The following is a 17,270-nucleotide window of genomic DNA, read 5'->3' on the forward strand; positions in this document are numbered from 1 at the left end:
AGCACGGCCTTGTACATTAACTGTTACATTGATGTCTGTTATTTATTGCACTAAAGTAAGTACTTGAGACTGATTTCTCAATTCAATGCAATTACACCTGTGACGTAACCGCACAAACAGAGATACACAATGTGTCTGCCTCACACCTGCTGCTTCATTAACTTCATGTACGCTGTAGACCACACCCCCTTGGCACAGAGATTTACCAACACCAGTTCTTTTGATACTTTAAGAACTAGAAGTCCCGTTATTATTTCACGTCACGGCTGTGACGTCATTACGTTCACGCAAATGCACATACTTATGATGTTATTCCAAAGTGCTAGGTTGATTCTGGTCTCCCCCGAATTTCATACCGTTGAATTGTAAGTATGGGTCTTGATGCTAACTGTTGCGATGCGATTTTAACCTCGGCATGCATGCACAAGCTCACTATCCCTCACTTACCGACTTCATGCCTCTTAATAGGATACCCACCACTGCCGAACTAAGTACAGTGTACACTGCCATTTCCAGACTACGTAGTCTATTTACTGGCACTCAACCAGCTCCATGTAAGTACAAGTTTAACTTTGACTATCATGTAGTGACGGTACATCTGTACCTGGATTTGACAATATATTTCCTTAAATTAGGCTTCATTGTAGGCTAAAGTCATCAGACAGCTCAGACATATGCTACGTGTGTTCACTGGCATTGGTACACTAGCAGAATTGCATATTCTCTATTTTTAATCTAATTCACCTGATTTCCCTAGCTTCACTATATCTTACAGATTCCTTTAAATTCATATACTTGAAGACATACACAGCGCCAATGGAGCTGTAATCCTACCACTGACTGATTAACTAAGCTCTTTACCAAGGTAGGCCACATCGTTGACCCTTCCTAAAGTGGTAGAACTAGCAATCCAGTCATAGTTTTAAAACATTCTTACCACACTTTCGATCACAGGTAGCCTTCTTGAGTACCCCACAGGTGCCTTATTGATGGGATTCCCATATAGAATACTATTCACTACACTGGATTCGATTAGGTGAAGTATGATATATGTATTTAAATGTTACAAAGATCATATTTGTGTATATATATATATATATATATATATATATATATATATATATATATGCATATATATATATATATATATATATATATATATATATATATATATATATATATATATATATACTGCATAGAACTATGGGAGGCAATTGTTTCTGATACACTTTCATATGTTTGTTTATAGAACTGAGAAACACAGAATTGAAATGTTTTTAACCAGACAAAGCAACAAACGTAGCTCCTGATGAAGGGATGGATATCTCGACTCGAAATGCATAGAGCTCATCTTTTGATTCGTTTTTTCATTTATTTGATCCCCAATTGTTTGTTAATGTGTTTTGTTATGAACTGATATATTGTCACTAAATAAAATACTGACTAAGCTCAGTATAATCAAGAAACATTCTCTGTACTTACCTAAATCATTACGATCTGTTAACTATATTAGCCTATTCAAAAACATCTTGACTGTTTCTCCACAGTTTGATAGATGTGCATGGGACGGGAGTGTCCTTGAGTTTTGGACACTTAGTATTGCCAAACTTTACTGCAGGAAAGATCTTTTTGGGTATCCCAAACTAAATACCTTCCTCAAACCCAAGGGTACAATGTAAAGGAGTATGGAAATCTTGTTTTTAATAAACCATCTTCCTCTGTATTAGCTAATTCTCATTGCCCCTCTCTTAAAAACCTTAAGGGAATTAAATCTAGTCTTGCAATTAATTCAAATATTGAAATAACTAACTTTACTGAAATAAATTATGAGTCCCAGAATCCTGGAGGTACTGCGACGAGGAAGAGTGCTAAGGAGGCATGCAGTTGTCAAAGTCAGGCAGTTAAGCCTGGTAGCCATGGCAGTAGTCAGGCAATTGAGGCTAATAGCCCACACCTTAAAATTGTCACTGAACCTGGGAGACATAAAATGCCCCCTCATGTGCAGTCTGAGAGAAGGAATGGAAGGTGCTTAAACGTGACCTGGTGTGTAGGCTGTAGTAGTAGAAGCAGAAAGGCATGAAGCTGGCAAACCATACAGAAGTGGAAGAACAAGAGGAATGTTGGAATGGCAAACAGCAGATTTCGCAAAATTCCGAAAATGTGAAGTGCAGAGGCTGCGCAGCGGAGGACGTGCAGGAGAAATGTTTTTCCCCACGTGAGCCCTATTGCCATGTTCGGCGAGTTGTGAACGTACAGTAGACTAAGGTCAGAAGCAAGTGGTGAGCCAATGGTCTCGGGAGAAAAAGGAACCCCCAACCCGAGTGGCGGGACTGGAGATAACTGTTCAGGAGAAGGGTGTGGGTTCCCAGCAACCAGAAGCAGTAGAAGTTATAGTGGAAGTCAGGAAAGGAGTGCAACCCTCAAAGCAAGTGTCTACAAAGTCAGAGAGTAAAGCACAGCATTATAACACATCGCGCAAGGCTTGCCGGTAACTGTATCCAGCTCCTTGTTAACTTACGTATGGCTTCATACGAGTAAAAGTTGTTTGCTGCATCCAAAGTATTGTTAACAATGTGAATGTAGCACTCGCGAATACTGTGAAAGACTTATTACTCGCGTAAGAAGCTAAAGTTACTGAAGTCGATTGTTTCATTATATAAAGACTGTTGCTGTCTAACAGCGGGGTCGCGTGTCCCTAATTAAGGAGATGGAACGCTGTTCAAACCATTCACAAATACCGAATCTTGACAATACATGAGTTGCAATTTACAAAATGTGAAAATTACATCAAAAAGAGGACACTTGTACATAATCGTGATTCCCAAAGGTCAGAACTGTATCCTTTGCCTTGACACAGGAATACAATTCTAATTTCATCTTTAAACCTAATTGTGTTTTCAACTGAAAGAATGAATCTTGTACTGGATCTAGAATGAACCTTGTACTGTATCTAGAATGAACATACCTTTCACTCCCACAAAGTAAACAATATAAACTGCTGAAGAGGAGACTATGCATTACCCAAGCAAACAGGCTTCTCATTGTTAATAGTGAAACCCGCCTTTCTAAGAGTTAAAGAGCCATTTAGCTGCACTGTGAAGTTATTAACACTTAAGGAGCCTAAGATACAAGTTTGCAAGTATTACCTGAAGCTGAGAGAGTGGCACCAAGGCGTATGGGTAATTATATGGATTGATAGCTGGCAGAAAGGTACAGGACAAAGCTGGGGAAGGGGAACTAACTGCCTGTAAAGAATATTTTGAGTAGACATAACCTGTCGTGCCAAAGTCTGTGAAAACCAGAGAGGAGTGAGTATTATGGCCGGAACCGGGTTGTTTTATGGCAAATAGATGGGAGAGGGAAAGAGGCTTTTTCTTTTTGGATGAAAGCTGTCCCAAAGGAAGAGTCCCTTGCCTATCTGAAGCGGTTGAAGTGTTTCTTGTCAAATCCTGCCTAACCTTTCAAAGTACTGAAGCTGTGATTGTAGTTTAAAGTACTGAAACCGTAGTAATATATTTAGTTATCAGCGGATGTAAAATTGCATTGGTCTGAACAAGTACGTTACTTTGGGACAAAGGTGATTGTTCTTATAGTAACATCAGAAGAAGGGTGTTTGTTGAAGTGGAAGCAGTAGCACTAGAGAAATCATCCTGACAAATATACCAAAATAAATATTGAGATTGTAGTTGATGAAGAACTGTGTCTAATTAACAGTGGGAATATTACAGTTTCTTTTGGAATTGTGGCAAACCTACTGGAAGAAGAGATAAAACATTGTGACCAGGAATACCATTGGTGCTTTATTATTTTTCAGAAAATCGAAATGGATCTTTCATCAAGGAACCACGATTTGTTACCAGTGGAACTTGGGTTGATGAACATTTGTTGAGACTTTGAACTATCAAGAGCTACTTCTAAACCTTTTCTTTGTTGTACATTATAAAGCTGACTGAATCCTGGGGAAAGGACATTACCCAGGACAGGAGAAAGTCATTCAGACATTGTGTTAATATTGTTTGTTATATTGTTGTCATATATATTTCCTTTATGTGTTTTTTGTTTAATGTGAGGGCCAGTTATCGTATATTAGAGAATGTTCCCTTAGCGATTGATAGGCAGGGAATTCCTCAGCAGGATAGGGATAGTAAGGCATTTATTTAGTATATTTTCTTTCATAAAATGGCATACTTTGATAAATCCACAAGAAGTTGTCTGCTTCTCATTACTGACCCCTCATACCCCAGTGTAACAGTTGCTCCTCCACTACCTGCTAGACACAGCTCTGCCTATGTATATGCAGGTTTCATAATAGGGGGCCGAGCATCAGTATTGCTTGATGGCATATGATGTCATGACCTGTGAGTCTTTTTTGATGAAAAACATTGGCTTCACTCAATAAACTAGGGAAACCCACCCTAGTCACTCTAAAGTGATAACTCTACCTTTTGGTGGGAAGTAAATACATTCATTATAAGAAGAGGTAGATAGAACCTACCAGCAATTAGGCCACAAAATGTGTCTAAAATACAAAATTACAATATTATTAAACACTCAATAAAAACATATAAATGTAAAAAGATACAATACATACATAAAAAAGACTTGTAACTAAAAAGATAATCCTTTCGAGCTCGCATATTTCTTGAAATATGGCTGAAGATAGAACATTGGCCTACAGCGATGATTATGCGACGGCACTAATGAATGCAATTTTGATTATCAATAACAGTGAAATAGGAGATGTCCAGGATACAAATAATGAGTGGGATGAGATTATCCAATTAAGAAAGAGAATGATACGCACAGAATTACATGGCGCTATCATGTTAGAATATTTAAAAAATAAAGCCCTACCGCAAGGTTTGACAGTCCAGAATGAACCGCGTCTCTTCCTGGATAATGCGAAATTTAAACTCCAATGGAGTTATATGGCCAATGGATCGTGGACACGATTGGTTGATTTTGATAATCGATACGGCTAGAGATACAAGTGAAAAGATTGAAATAGATCTGAAAAAACTAGAAGAGAATATCAAAAAACGAATGTCCCTGGATGCAGTTAAAAAAAGACTAGAAGAAATTGAACACGAAATGAAGGAGTTTAAACAAATAAACTTAACTGAACGGGTGCAACGCCTAAAAAAAGTTTTGGCACGGTATGCGCATGAAAATTCTTATCTGTATACAAAAGAGGGTTATAAAAATCTGACTCTACAACAAAATGGTCCACAGCATCCTAACAGATGGGTTCATTTTCGGACGGCGTCATATAGCTCTAGTAGCAATAGTAGTGATGCAAGCAATATGAGTGGAGTAGGGAACAGTGGCAATACAATGCCAGGGAGGGGCAGGCCCAATAACGGAAGAGGGAGAGGCAATCAAAACCCTGCACAAAGGCCTTTTTTATACTCAGGCCCCAACAGGGGCACCTGGAACAGAGACTAACGATTATTGAGAAGTGGGAGTCGCTCATAGTCAATCTTTCAGACTATGATCTAACAGAGATGGAGCAACAAGTCCTAAATAAAGGCCTTGGTTTTGTGCTATCCAAAAACATGATCCCTTCCTCTTCTGCACAAACTTTTTTAAGTTCATGCGGAATATTTGGTTAAAATAATTTTTTGTAGACAAAATAGATATGGGAACTGAATCACAGATGGTTAATCACACTGGGCTGAAAACACCTTCAACTTTCTGTCCTCCATGATTTTCTCCGGAATCATTAATTTTTGAGAAAAAAGTTTTTCCAGAAGTTGAAAAATGAGAACAGCTTAACACCCATCTCTTTAACAATCTAAGCAAAATGGAAAAAGAGGCTTTGAATTCACTTGCCAATAATGAAAGTATCATAATAAGGAAAGCGGATAAAGGAGGTGGCATAGTGATTCTTAATAGACTTAACTACATTGAGAAATGTTTGAATCAACTAGATAATACCAAATACTATAAAAAGTTGACATATAACCCGACCAATCAACTTAAATCTATGATTGAATTAAAGGTAACCAAAGCCCATGAACGAGGCTGGATAAGCAAACAAGAACGTGATTTCTTGACAAATTTAGATCCTACCATTCCAGGTTTCTATTGTCTGCCAAAGATCCACAAAACTTTAAATAATCCTCCAGGCCGCCCAATAGTAGCTGGAAAAAATTCAGTACTCGAGCCACTTTCAAAGTTCGCGGATGATAACTTAAAGGGTTATGTAACCAAAATGCAATCTTACCTGAAAGACACTAAAGACGTCATTCGAAAATTTGAACATCTACCTTTCAACCCCCATGGGCAATATCTTATTGGGTTGGATATAGTGACTTTGTACGCTAACATTCCACAGCAAGAAATGCCATATACAGTTGAAGAGATTCCCCTGACTAGATTGGATAATGATCCAGTCCCTACATCATTTATACTTTGGTGCATTGAGATTGCCCTTACTCGAAACTACTTTGAGTTTAATGGTGTTTTTTACCAGCAGACAGAAGGGGCGGCAATGGGTGCCATGACGGCACCTAGCATTGCAAATCTATATGTCGAATGTTTTGAAAAGAAATTTATATACACCGATCACCCTTTCAAAGAACAGCTATTTGCATGGGCTCGGTATATGGACAACATTTTCCTAATTTGGAAAGGAACTAAGGCACAAGCCGAGACTTTCTTGATCTGGCAAAACCAGCGGAATTTACAATTCTCAATGACCATTGAACAAGGCAGTATTAATTTTCTTGATTTGACAATTTTTCACTCTACAGGTCACTTACTGGTAAAACCCTTTCATAAGGCTACGGAGAGAAATTCACTACTACATTACCAGAGCCACCATATCAAGCACCTCAGAGATAATTTACCATATGGTCAATTCCTGAGACTAAAACGTAATAGCAGTCATACTAGTGCTTATGAAGAAGAAGCTACCAAACTCAGTAAAAAATTGATAGCAAGAGGATACCCCAAAAAACTCATTAAGAGGGCAGCCAAAATAGCAGGCAACAATAATCGTGATGCCTTGCTAGAAGAAAAAGTTTAAAAAAAACAACAGAGGATAGACTTGTATGTGTGAATACCTTTATTAATTTAATCCTAACTATTTGTAATATCATGCAGAAACAATGGAAAGGTTTTGAAAATCAGATACGAAAATATCCTTACCTCTTTTTGCCTACAAAAATTCAACCACGATAGGCAATTGTGTTAGCAAAAGTAGACTAACAGTTAAACCAGTCAAGACAACTAATATTACTACCATGTGGGGCTTAGAACCAGTAACAGGCCACCATCCATGTGGACAATGTGTAATCTGTAAAATTACATCTAAATCACACGAGGTTAATATCAGGACGAATAGGAACTGGCAACAGAAGCAGTTTTCAAACTGTAATTCCGAATATTGTGTATACATGATCACCTGTCCTTGCTCGTTAATTTACATAGGCAAGACAAACAGAAAAATCAAAACAAGAATCATTGAACACAAAAGCTGCATAAAAAATAAAATTCTGGTTGCCCCGATGGTAAAGCATTTTTTAGATAATAACCATGGAAGCGAAGACTTCAAATGGACTATTCTTATGACCGTGCAAGGCCCTAATCATAATGTTTTAACAGAGTTCTATTTGCACAAGAACAGAAATTATTTTTTCTAACACAGAGTGACAAAAAGGGTTTAAACGAAGCCATCGAATGGCATAAGCTAAAATAAGCGTTTCTTTTAACCAATTCTTTTAACAAACAGGTTTCATAACACGAGACTAAGACATATAAGGCATGTATAACTAAACTATAATCTGTTGGGACTTAGTGTAAGAAAGGACTAGTTGGTTCATGTAAATAACTGTTGGGGCAAAACTGTTGGAAATGTAATTCATTGCCTTTATTTGTTGTATTGCCTTGATTTTTTGTATTTACAGTATAGATCATGTTTAAAAATATCGTCATAGGTGACAAATGTGCATTTAGACAGCATATGACTTTCCCCATTAAAAACAAACACCGAACTCTCGAGATTAAATACGCTCTTTGAGGGATATTTAGGTGAACTTAATGAAAGGGAATTGGAATTCAAAATAGCTCTGCTAATTCGGAAGAAGGTGAACAAAAATATAATAAGCGTGGCGATCATATGGCTCATCCCCCATATGGGGCTGTGTATTTTACAAGTGGTTTGACTTTCATCCAAGATGGCGGACGGATAGTGCCGCGATCTACTAGTAACATAGGTTTAGACATGCAGTAAAGAAAGAAGACTATCCCGGAAGTATCTTCGCGGACGTTACCTCGGCAGGGAATCGTACCGCGTATCTGCCTAGCGAATATTGCAGTGAGCGCGCGTCTACGCGAGTGAAGATTGTATAAGAGAGGAGCCCTGATATTACGGGGCGAATGGCATTTTGAATCCGGAAGAGATGCTGCATTCCAATTTCCACGATACATCAGGTACTGCTAAGGGAGGAAAGGTAAGGAGATATGTTTAGATGCACTCTGCTGCTAGAAAATAGCTGAACATTTGGAAGAAACTACAATAGCTGAATTACATCTTTTTTTTTTAAATAGTTTTTATTATTTTGGAAACAAATAAACAATACAAACCAAACTTGCAGCATTATTTACAACAGACTTACGAACATCAATTAACGCACGTTACTGCTCCCCAAATCCCTCCCCCCTTAAGAGCTTATTTGCATTTCTTTTTCTGTATCTGCGGCGTGTGGACGGGTGTCGCTTCCTTCCGAAGCTGCAGAATCCACCAATGTGCCAAACAGTCCTGTTATTAGCATTCTCCAAGCCATCAGGTTACCCACTTCTTCTTCCCCGCACTTGCTACATGCCTCCTGCCACACTACCGTTTCAGCCTCTGCCCATTTCTGCAAGTCTCGCCACTATACCTCAACCCGTGGATGTGGCACTGCTTCCAGCCCATGGCAATCCTTCTTTTAGCAAGCACATATGTCAGGTCCCTCAGTTTCCCAACATGTTTAGTATTCTGTGGTCTGGGAAACCCTCCCAACAGGCAGGCCCAGGCCGTATCTATGTTGAGCGTGACCCCTTTATCCGCTAGTTTTCGTACAACTTCCCCCCAAAAAGCCTCAATCACTGGGCAAGACCAGAACATGTGTGTCATGCCAGCATCCTCTTCATCACATTTTGGGCATGCTTGTCTTCCTGCGTTTACAAACTTAGATATTCTCTTCGGGGTCATATAGGCTCTATGCGTTATGTATAACTGTCTCTGCTGCAATCTGGCGTTTCTGGACACCTTCTTGTGGTATCCCATAGCACGTTCCCACATCCCATCGGTCATCTGTTTGCGGACCCCACCTCCGCTTCCCAGTCCAGCCTCAAATGAGTCAAATCCTTCCCCACCCGGATCATCACCATCTCGTACAGTCTAGAGATCTTGTGCCCTCCTTCTGATATGTCATATGTTGTTCCCATTAGGACGTCTGGCTCCACCGCCAGTACAGTCTCTGGCCAGGTTTTACGAATAGTCTGCACTAGCCTAAGATGCGTGACATATTGGCCTCTGTGCAAACCTGCCTCTTCCCCCAGTTCTTTGAAATCTTTAATAATCCCTTCTTGCCATACATCTCCCAATGTGACCAGCCCGACCGATTCCCAATAGGTCCTAATTATCATTCTGAGTTGGTTGTCTCCCCCAGCTAAGGCGACTAGCGGCACCTGTGGGGAACACGGGTACGGGTTCTCCATCAGTTGGCATACTCTGCGCCACATCTTCCACCCAAGCAACATCATACCCGGGCGTTCTTTAATTTCAAGTCTAGGCACCCAGATAATCTCCTTTAGGTAAAACGGGGTGCAGTCCTGCCCAAACAGCCTAAATTCAGGAGTTACCTCATCAGAGAGCCATTTGGTTACATATTTCAACTGACTAGCTACATAATAGGCCTCAAAATTCGGCAGCTTAATGCCCCCTCTATCATGGAAGTTCTGCAGCTTCCATAGCGCCACTCTATTGCGAGTGCCATGCCATAGGAAGTCCCTGCACATGCTGTTCGGTTTGACAAAAAAATTTTGGGTATCAAGTATGGTATATTACTGAAGAAATGTAACAGCCTGGGCAGGACCACCATTTTGAGCATCGCCCCCCCCGTCCCATCATCGCCAGCGGCAGCTTCTCCCAAAACTTCATACTTGTTCGGATTTTTTTCACAGCCACCTCGGTATTATGCAAGTGTTCCCCCTCCACCGTATGATACACATCTATTCCGAGGTAGCGGAAGGAATCAGCCGCCCAAGGTACGGACAACACTGGCAACCGCTCCAGTGGGGCTCCTATGTAGCTCCCCAATGGGAACATGCTCGATTTTTGGGGGTTCACCGCTATGCCGGACAGTTCTGCATACTTTTCCATAACCTCTAGAATATACTGAAGATTTTCCTCCGGGTATTTCAAATATAGTAGTAAATCGTCAGCATACAAGGATATTAGGTGTTTCTCTCCCCCTACCTCAATACCGACCATGTCATATTGTTGTCTGAGGTACACTGCCAGGGGCTCCAGGGCTAGAATGTATAACATCGGGGACCAGGGGCACCCTTGTCTGGTGCCTCTACTGAGTTGCCATCTCTCAGATATCACCAATCCTGTGCGTACCCTGGCCAGTGGTTCACTGTATAGTAATTTTGCCCACCTAACATAACCCGGCCCCATCCCGTATTCTTCCAGGGCCTCCAGCAACCATGGCCACCTCACTGAATCAAAAGCTTTGACTGCATCTAGGGACACCACCGCCATTTCCTCCTTGCTCCTGTTTCCCTCTTCAATAACCCGGTGGAGTCGCCTATGGTTGTGGGTTATATTTCTGTTGGGGACATAACCTGTCTGGTCCGGGTGTATCAGGTTGCTAATAACTCTTTGCAGCCTTTTGGCCAGGACCGCCGTCAATATCTTGCTATCCTGGTTCAAAATTGACAACGGCCTATAGGAGCCGCATCTATGCCCTAGCTTATTGGGCTTAGGGAGCGGCACAATTAACGCTTCTCTAAGCGATTCCGGCAGCCGACCCTTCTCAAAAGACTCATTGAGCATCTCTAGCATAGGGGGGAGTACTTCCTCTCTATATGTTTTATAAAACTCGCTAGGGAATCCGTCCGTGCCCGGGGTCTTGCAGGTGGGCAGCTGCTTCACCACCTCCCCCAATTCCTCTAAGGTAATCGGTGCGTCCAGCTCCTCCCTTTCTTCAGCACTAATCTTAGGTAATTCCATGCCTTTTAGAGTTTCTCTAAATTCCTCTCGATTGTCCCCTCCTCTGTCCTCATATAATGTCCTATAATAGTCCAAGAATGCCTCGTTGACTCCCTCCTGGGTGTCAACCACCTCCGCGTCTTCTCTAGTTATTGTCCTAATCGGGGGCCTGGGGGTTTCGCTCTTATATAACCACGCCAACAAGCGGCCAGTTTTGTCCCCTCCTGCATGTTGCCTCTCGACATACTTCTTATAGTTACGGTTGCAGAGCCTTTCCCAAAGCTCTCCGCACCTCTGCTGTAACCCCAGTACAAGTTCCGCATCTCCTCCCGCCCTGTTGCTTTCGCGCTCCAGTTTCTCTTCTGCTTCCTCTAGTTCCGTTAGGACCCCACCCTGTAGGCCTCTTGACTTAGCAATAGCAGCACCCCGCAATACCACCTTAAAGGCTTCCCAAAGCATGCATGCTGAGTTTACGCTGCCTGTGTTTACTTCAAAGTACTGTATGATCGCATTCCTGATATCTTCCCTGAAGACCGGGTCCCGGAGTGCCTCCGCCCGTAGGCGCCATGTCGGTATCCGCGACCTGGGGCGGCAGCACTGCCAACTCAGCACCAGAGGCGAGTGGTCCGACAGGACCCTCGCTCTATAGTCTATTTGGGTGGTCTCTATCATCACATCTGGCGTGGCAAAAAAGTAATCCAGCCTCGTATGCAGTTGCAGCAGAGCTGAGTAATGCGAGTACTGTGTTTCGTTAGGGTGTTTCAGCCTCCAAACATCTGTCAGCCCAAAGTCGTCTAGTAATGTCTGCAATACCCTGGCCGCTGGGGTGGGCCTATCAATCTTCCCATCAGATCTGTCTGCCTTTGGGTTGAGCACGCAGTTGAAATCCCCTCCCCAGATAACCGCTCCTCCCATACACGCGCCCAGATGAGTACACAGGGTTCTAAAATATGTCGCAGTGTTTTGGTTGGGGGCATACGTATTTATAATGCACACCTCTCTATTCTCTACCAAAGCCTTTAATATGACCAACCTCCCCTCTGTGTCCACCACCTCTGTGTAAGTTGGAGCGGAACATGCGGTGCCACCCAGACCAGCACTCCCCTAGCGTAGGCAGAATACGGAGAGCCTACTACAGTACCTCTCCACTTCTTCCCCACCAGTTCCAGTTTTTGCTGGGTCAAATGTGTTTCCTGCAACAACGCAATATCAACCTTCTGTCTCTTTAAGTAGATCATGACTTTGTTTCTTTTTAAGTAACTGTTGAGTCCCCTAACATTCCATGTTACGATCTTAAGGTCCCCCATGGCTCATGAGTATCTTCCTGCCTTCCGTGCAGCAATTCCCCTTTACCCACGTGATACAGATACAGCTCTCCATCTTTGCTTGTAACTTCTCGTACCAGCTCAAACTCCCCATAACTATGTACACAGCAAATTCCCAACTTCCCTCCCCTCCCGCCACCCGTCCCATCCCCAACATCACACACCCCAACTGCTGCCCAGCTCCATTCTCGGAACTCAGGCACCCCCACATCTAGCCCTGCAAGCACCAAACAATGCACAGAGCTCAGTAGGGTGAAGTCGCCCTAATGGCCACTTAACTTAAATTGTTGTGGGGTGAAGAGATCCGCTCTGTAAGGCTCCCGTTAATTCAATAATAACTACAGTGCTTATAACATTTAGTGCAATAGTCTGACCTTCTCTACTGAAGGCTGCGCAAACGACTATATTCAAGTCCCACGTGCCACTGTGGAAATCGATATAATATTATGACCCCAATCGCATCGTTTAAATGTATGTTGGCCTACGCCAAGCTGTCTAAAGGATACTATGTACATAGGTTCCGCGGCAAGGTCTTGACCTTAATGTATTGTGTAAGCCGCCATCTTGAATCTAGCCGCCATTTTAGGTACTCTTGCAGTGTGGAAGTCACCCTGAATCACAAAATGGAGGCCGAATGACATTTCGAGTAAGACTTCGGCCATGGTGACCTCCGCACACGTGAATGAATAATATGTCTGCAGGCTACTTGTTAGGGTCATGAACTAAGACCCTGTCCTCTGTTTAACCTATGTGTAAATATGTAACCATATCAGCGGAACTGATCTAATATATGGAAATTGTGTGTTCGACCTGGCTACGAACCCTAGCCATGGTTCCAGAAATGGTTAACTTGTAAGAGGGCTGGCCAATGCAGTACTAAATGTATAAAAACCCAAGCATCCCGATGATCGGTCTCTCCCACTTTCAGTGCGAACCTAACGTTGAAGGTTCGTGTGTTAGTCAGAGGGCCGAATAGCTATTCGCTTGTCAATTGACTTTGGTAACTTTGTTTCCTTTTGGGCTTCCCGGCCTCATGTCAATTTCTTTGTTTCCACAGTTGGCGCCCGAATAGGGACCCTCAAGATTGATGCCGGATCATTGAAGGTTGACGCAGACTATCGATTCGGGATCGGACGGTGTGATTCTGCGGGCCCGACCGATCGAGACGCGATACCTCGGCAGCGCTGCACGATCCGATCCTTGGGCGATAGTCGTGCGGTCTGACACGGCATCTTGACGAGGGTCCAATTCCGAGGCGGGCAGATTTGCCGAAACCACCGAACGCAGGTAAAATTTGTTAGTTGAAGTCCTTTGTAAACTGTACGGTCCTCCTTAGGTTTGGTCAGGTGCAGTCGTGACCCGGCTCTTAATTTAACCCTGACAATTTGAATTTGGCGTATTGTATCTGCAGACACAATTATTGGACCAGGTAACACCAATTTTTTGAGAAATGCCTGGGAAATTGTCTAGCTGCTTTAGGGTTCTGTTCCACAGCGATCGACAATCTTTGGAATTTAGCCGTCCGGCACCACAGGAGGGGTCGCCGGCGTGTACTATGTACTGTAAGTATGGCATTGGTAGTATTGTATTTAATGACATTTGGCACAGACAGACCAGAAATGCCTCCGAATTTCAGTGGCCAATCAATGGTAGCTTTGAGATCCCCCGTATTGAATACTTAGAGTCGATCTTGCTTAAAAAGAAGGCTAGGCCAGCAGCCTTTGATGTGTTACAAAATTGGTAAAAGGAAGCATTACAGCAGCTTAAAAGTAGGGATAAACATGCACGACGTCATAAAACGAATGCCGAAAAGGCATTGTTGTATGACAAGGAAAAACGATTAGATGAAACCCAGAAGATGGATAGAGCTTTCTCGCTTGGAGTCCAGAAAATGTACCCTTCTAAAGATTTTCATGTTTCCGAGGAGTTTATTGAGAAAATATTAAACGAACGGAGGCCTGATTCTTCAGCGCCACCTCTGTATGCTCCCGTTGTGGGCACCTTGCCCGTTCCTGCTATTGCTCCTATCGTTATTCCTACTCCTCCTGCGCAGCCTACTGCCCCTAGTTCTTTGGTTGTCGCTCCTCTGTCTATTTCATCTATTACATTAACTCTTTCCCCTGCACCCGTGTTAGGTTCACCTACACCTCCGATTCTGGGGAGTCCCGTGTTCACTAAATCAGATCCCGGTGCAGGGTCGAAAATTGTGACTCGTAGTACTGTTCCTGCGGGCAGGAAACAGGAACTATTTGCTTGGGCTAAACATTGTATGGAAAAAGGTGATCAAACTGATGTACTTTCAACATTATCTAATTTGCACGATTTTCCCGAAAAAAACGTTTTTATTGAAGGACTGGGGATTCATTTAGGTGTAATGTGGGGTAGATTGCAGACTTCGGATCTCCCACAAGGGATGAGAGATCTGAATGCCTTGGCACTTTCGAGGGATACAGAGCAGAAAGTATATGGACATGTTGACAGATTGTTTGAGTTTAGGAGGGATTTTGAAAGGTTACAAAACGAGGATGATGAGGACGATAGGATATATATGCAGAAACGGTTCCTTTCGTGCCAAAGATCAGCACCTGAGGAAGTACGGATTTGTACTAGAGATGCGATTCGATGGATCTCGGATTCATCGATACCGCCAGATGAGGTGTATGACACATATAGTCAATACACGGTAGAGATGCAAAGGAAGGTAATCCAAGTGATGGTACAGCACTTACAGGAGGAATGTATAAGGAAGAAGGTTGGTTGCCCCATAGAGTTATTGGGTATTTGTAAAAGACCTTTTTCGCCCGACACTTCTACAGCTGCTTTAGCGCTCGATTTGGCCCTATTACTCAGTAAGCAGTCGGAGGTCCCTATATCTCAGTTGCCTATGAGAGAGGTCCCTCCGACCTTTGTCCCAAAAGTAGAAATCCCCGCCAACGCGGCGACTGGTGCTGCCGCGGTGGATATCCCTGCACATTACGTATCGCAGTTTGTTCACGTCCCGTTCTCTCGACAGGAAGTGAACACGATTAGACAATCAGTCCCTGATATCAGAAAGAACCCGACAGGGTTTTACAAAGAAATAGAATCCGTTTTGCAATCTTCTGTGTTCATCTTAAGTGACATGGATTTATTGTTTCCAGTGCTTTTACCTGTTGATGTATGGAAACAGGTACGAACAATAGATGATGTGCCGGGGTTAGGGGATACATGGGTAAACTTAACTAGAATAGATGGAGAACGACTAGCTGGTGAGAAACCACCGCAGGTAATACTTACCTTACCCGATAGAATAGTTGCTAAATTAAAAACTATAATCCCAGAAAAAAGGATTATTTGGGACAAGCTTACGGCCTGCGTCCAAGGGAAAACTGAAGGTACTACTGAATTCTTTAATAGATTCGAACAGGTGTTCTCCGACTTCAGTGGACAGGATTTAGGTACAGAGTCGGGGAAGAGGTTGTTTGTGGACAAATATGTGCGTGGATTGTTGCCCGACATCCAGTCACAAATTATGTCCTCAGAGAGCGCTTGGCAGGCAAAATCTCAGTCAGAGGTCTTGCATATGGCTCAGTATTATGAGAATCGGGTTAATAATGAAAAAGAGAAAATCGAAAAAAGAAGGGGTGACCTAAAGACTAAGGTATTGTTGCAGCAAATTGTCAGAAACCCCAGAGGAGATATGACGCAGACTAGAGGTCAGTATATTCCAAGAGGAAATACTCCTCCAAATTCTATAAATATTAATCAGTGTGCTTATTGCCGCCAGGAAGGTCACTGGCGAGCACAGTGCCCTGCCCTTCGTCAGAGGTCAGGAGGCACATTTGGAGGTATGGGTAGGCGACCAAGGGGCCGCCCCGGAGCAGGGGGCTCTGATAGGGGTCAGCTTCTACAAGATCCACAGCAACCTTTTTCACAGGAAAATCAGACTCCGAGTATGGACTCGAGAAATATATTTGATCACCCTTCCGCCGCCTATCTTTCTGAGGAACTTCCCTTTGATGAAGTTCTGCCTTACTAGGATTGCCCGAAGCAGCGTTTGGAACCTTTACCTATTCCCGTTATTCAGAAGGGCCCCTATGTTGAATTATTGGTGGGGAATAGGAAACATCAGTTCTTGATCGACACTGGAGCACAAAAGTGCTCCATCGACCATTCGAGGGTTCCAAACATCCCACTGTCAGGGCAAACAAACGTCTCTATAGGGTTCTCTGGCATACCAACTGTTTGTCCGGTTTCTGCGCCGGTATCCGTTTCTTTGGGTCCTTTTACAGAACAGTGCCCTTTTCTTCTTACTTCAAACTGTGGAGAAAATTTGCTGGGGTTGAATTTGTTGAAGAAACTGAATGCAGTGATTCATTGTTCCCCTGACGGAATAAGATTAACAGTTTCACCACAGCAACCCTTTAACTCCCAATACTTGACCCGACCTCTACCTCCTGAATTTGACATTGTCCCAGAATGTTTGTGGGCAATAGACGATAATGATGTCGGGATATTGCACATTGATCCTGTTAAGATAATATTGAAACATGGGGTTAAGCTACCGCGCATTCCGCAATATAAAATTTCAATTGAAGGAGAGCGCGCTCTGAAATGCATTGTCTCCGATTTTGTACATCGTGGAGTGATCGAAGAGATTACAGGTAGCTTATGTAATAGCCCGATCTTGCCGGTATATAAGAAAGGCGACAATGCAATTCCGTACCGGTTTATAATAGATCTTCGTGCTATTAACCGGG

Source organism: Ambystoma mexicanum, chromosome 4q (assembly GCF_040938575.1).
Source record: "Ambystoma mexicanum isolate Mex_15411 chromosome 4q, UKY_AmexF1_1, whole genome shotgun sequence".
Taxonomy (NCBI): Eukaryota; Metazoa; Chordata; class Amphibia; order Caudata; family Ambystomatidae; genus Ambystoma; species Ambystoma mexicanum.